The sequence below is a fragment of the Cricetulus griseus genome, chromosome 3, assembly GCF_003668045.3.
Source record: "Cricetulus griseus strain 17A/GY chromosome 3, alternate assembly CriGri-PICRH-1.0, whole genome shotgun sequence".
NCBI lineage: Eukaryota > Metazoa > Chordata > Mammalia > Rodentia > Cricetidae > Cricetulus > Cricetulus griseus.
The window spans coordinates 33,925,169-33,929,667 of record NC_048596.1 but is presented as its reverse complement, the minus strand read 5'-3'; the positions used below and the strand labels follow the sequence as shown (position 1 = coordinate 33,929,667).

General features: G+C 43.1%; 1 pseudogene; it reads left to right on the top strand.

The window, feature by feature from the left end:
* The first annotated feature begins 1,745 nt into the window (after positions 1 to 1,745).
* Positions 1,746 to 4,044, top strand: LOC107977282 (annotated as a pseudogene).
* Positions 4,045 to 4,499: the final 455 nt, after the last annotated feature.

Sequence of the window (4,499 nt, the reverse complement as noted above, 5' to 3'; positions counted from 1 at the left end):
CTTATGCAAATTTTCACTCCTCTCTGCCTCATTTTTGTCATCTGTCAAATGGAGATACCAGAAGTATAACTTGCATATGGCTGTGATGACGATTAAATGAGTTATTTCTATTCTAAGGGTCTAGAAACAGTATCTACTGATAACATATTGTCATCTCCAATTTCTTATCACTCGGCTTTTCAAACAATCCTACTGAAGAGGCAGTATCTTCATTTCTGCAATGAATGAAGCCTGATGGGATGGCATCATTCTTCAATAGTTCAGCTCACACGGAAACTGTTCTCCCCAATGTCTGAAGTTGTGGGATGTGAGATATGTGGAGAGTAGATCTTAGGAAACTAAGAGTGGCGCTGATTTGTGTGAGCCGTACAGCTACTCCACCTCTGCATCCATGAAGTTCACTATGGAGGTGACTGTCTGAACCATCAAGATCCTAATATCAAAAGTGTCTTTGAGGGAAAGAAATCAAAGGCATCACATTTCTGCCATGACAATCTGGACTCAAGCACGTGTACAGTCTAGCTTTCTTTCTGCAATTTCAAGTATACAAGCTAGGATGCAGAAGGTATGGACTTAGTGAGGACAGCATCGCTAAGTGCTGACATTTATTGAGTACTTCCTTCATGTGCCAAGCATGGAGTGCTTTGTGTTTTCCTAAGTGTTTTCTATGGGTATATCATTTTTAAATAACTTTTCTGGAGCAAGTATTTGGTATTTTTTCAACTATGCAGAATTTGTTCCCCCCACTTTCTACCACATGAACCAGGTCTGTCCTCAGCAACAGGTATGGCGTGTGACTTCAGTTTGGTAAACCAGAACATTAATTGTCTTCTGAAGACAGTGATTGGCTGATGGATGGATATATGACCCACAATCAGGCTCTATCTGTACTAAATCTGAGTCTTTTGCCTAAGTTAATAGGAAAATTTAGTCTCTTATGGTACTTGTTTTCATGGAAGCTGGAGCCTCTGGAGCTACAGTAAAGGAACAGGATTAAACCAGAGGGTGTAGATTTAACTGCTGAGGACCAAGACTCAGATCCAGGTGACACTGACCCTTGCAACAGGCATCAAAGGCACACTGTGTTTCCAGACCTCATAATCTTTGTGGGACAGTAATTACATTTCAGTTCAGGCCAGTTTGGTTTGGGCTTCTTTCTGCTTATTTGAAGCTATTGGATGAGATAGGGTTGCCCAGAATCACAAGAAAAGGCCAGGGTTGAAACTCTAGACTGAAGGACAGCAAAGCTCCCCTTAAGCTACTACACTGTTTCATTTTCTACTATTTTTTGATCTACTAAGATCAATGGAAGGTATGAATTACTGTATGTGGGTGAGTTGCTTATGCATCTGGGGTGGATCAGGGTAGTGAAGGAAGTAGAAACTACACACTGAAAGGTAGCTAGACAATGTCCTGCTTTTGAGCAGTATCTCTATGATGGTTTTCTCATTGGTTGAGAGATTTGAGCCACAAGGCTTAGAAACATGATGTTCCAAGGAGCTCTTTCTCCTCATCCATGATTGTGGGGAGCAGAGGAAGCCCTGAGTGAATGTATATGGTTGACATGAGCCGGGCCGTGTCAAGGATCCCGGTAAGTCAGACCCATGAGGACAGCAAGACCTTCTCCTCTTCAGGTTCAGGGGAATGGCAAGGTTCCTACTGGGGTCTTATTCATTTCCAACAAGCATCTTCCTGCTCCATTCATAATGTCCATTCTTCCATGGAAACAGCTTCATGTCTGCACAATGACCTTGGCTGTTGGTGTCCAACAGCAGGCTGTGAATCACAAGGCAGTGGAAGCTGCATCTGATGTAGAAGTGAAAGTGGCTCCTACCAGCTCACCAGAGCCCTCTGTACACTCTATTTCCCTCAGCTCACCAGCTCACCAGAGCCCTCTGTACACTCTTTTTCCCTCAGCTCACCAGCTCACCAGAGCCCTCTGTACACTCTTTTTCCTGATTCCTCTGTCAGCTACATCTGAACCACAGAAAGTGAAAAGTACTGTGAATCATGGCCTCTTACTCTGCCCAACCCAGAAATCCAGATGTCAAGCATGTACCAATCCTCATGGCCCTACCGCACTACTATGGACCTGCTGAAACAGAGGCCATGCACAAAACACAGCAGGAGTTCAGTGTCAGCCTGGCTAAGAGTCCTGAATATTTAAAGTTGGTATAGGGGATAGATGAAAATTATCTATGATTCCAGCCCTGCCACTAACACAGTAGGTCTAAAAAACAGTCACTTGAGCTCAGTTCCTTATCTCTACAGGTGAAATAGTTATAGATTCACCATAGAGGTTCTTGTCGGGGTTAAACAGTTTAACAGAGGAAAGCACTTTGATGCTTGGCCTTTTTTCATTACTATCTAATGTTGTCTATTGTCCCCAGAATGGCACCTTCTCAAATCAGCTCTGGGAACTAGGAAGTGATTTCCACGGTGACTCTGACCCTTTATTCTTAGAGGGAACTTGTTACGAGTTCAAATTTCTAGGTCCAACTTCACAAAGACTTGGGAACTTGCCTGTAGATTTGGAAAATCTTTATCCTTCGTCTGCTCCCTCATGGGTGTGTATGTGTCTGATCTGTGCTCCCATGGACCAGATGTCCATTCAATGAATCAATTCCCATCCTCTCCCCAGGAGGGCCTGGAATCCTACTGACCCTAAACATGGGTGCACATATTCATTTCAATAATGGGGGGGGGCAGAAGGCATCTGTCTGGATTTCTCCAGCTTCTTTAGTCATCTGCTAACTTTTCTGTTATTCCAAGAGTCAGAAATAAGATAGATAACACCTACAGATGAACAGTGCTTCAGATCACTCTATAAATTCATGGATCAAAAAAAAAAAAAGGCCCACGTTATCCCTGGGGAAAAATGCTTCAAAACAGAACACACGAGCTCAGAAAATATTTTGATATTTAAAAGCAGGATGGGATACTGAATGCAAGTGGAAAGAGGCAAAAGGTCTTAAAAGGGAGGGCCATGATCCAAAGGAACCAGAATGGTCAAGTGAGCTATTTATTGGTGGTCTGAGCTTTGAAACCACAGATGACAGCTTAAGGGAACATTTGGAGAAATGGGGCACACTTAAAGACTGTGTGGTAATGAGAGATCTCCAAACAAAATGTTCCAGGGGCTTTGGTCTTGTGTTGAAAAGGTGAATGCTGCAATGTGTGCTTGGCCACACAAGGATGATGGGTATGTGCTGGAATCAAAGGGAGCCATCCCTACAGAGGATTCTGTAAAGCCTGCTTCCTATTTAATAGTGAAAATATTTTTGTCTGTGGAATTAAAGAAAATACAGAAGAATATAATCTGAGAGACTACTTTGAAAAGTATGGCAAGATTGAAACCATAGAAGTTACAGAAGACAGGCAGACTGGAACAAAGAGAGGACTTGCTTGCGTAACTTTGGGTAATCATGACGCAGTTGATAAAATTGTTATGCAGAAATGCCACACTATTAACTGGCATAATTGTGAAATGGAAAAGACCCATTCTAAACAAGAGATGCAGACCGTGGGATGGCGACAAGGCCATGTAGGTGGATCTGGCAACTTTATGGGCCATGGTGAACTCTCTTGGGGGTGGGGGAGGTAATTTTGGTTGTGTTGGGAACTTTGGTGGAAGAAGCAGCTACGGTGGTGGAGGTGGTGGCAGCAGAGGTAGTGATGGAGGTGGTGATGGTGGAGAGAATGGATTTGGAGGTGAGGATGGCAATTATGTTAGTGATATCTGGTTATAGTAGTAGAGGAGACTACGGCAGTGGTGGGCCAGGCTATGGAAACCAAACCAAGGTGGTGGATACAGTGGTGACAGAGTAGGAGGAAATGATGGTTACAACGAAGAAAGGAATTTTGGTGGAGGTAGCTATGGTGATGGCGGTAGCATAGTGACTTTGGAAATTATAGGGATAACAGCAATCAAATTATGGGCCCATGAAGGGAGACAGTTTTGGTGGAAGAAGCTCAGGCAGTCGCTATGGTGATGGCTGTGACTCTGATGGGAGAAGTCGTAGATGTGGTAGCAGAAGGCTTTAAAAAACAGCAGGAAAGGGCTACATTTCTTAGCAGGAGAGAGAGAGAGCAAGGAGCTGTCAGAAAAGCTGCAAGTTACTTTAAGACAGTTGTCCCAAATGCATTAGAGCAGCAGTTCCAAACCTGTGGGTTGTGACCCTTTCGGGGCTTAAAAAGTACAGCTGCTGATTAATGCAATGTAGTGTCAATGAGATGTACATTCCTGGGGTCTTTTTTTTTAAAAAAAATCTGTTGTAGCTTTGTCTTTTTCTTTTTATTACATCAGACATATTACCCTGTTAATTGTGGTAGTGGTAGCAGGAAAAAAAATTAAGGAATTTTTAACTTAACAAAAGTAGAATGGGGATATTCCGGGGAAGACAGACACTGTCACAAATCTAGAATCAGAAGGAGCAAGAAAGGGAAAGAGAAAATGGAAAAGGAGAAGAAAGGGGGGAGAGGGAGAAAAAGGGAGTAAA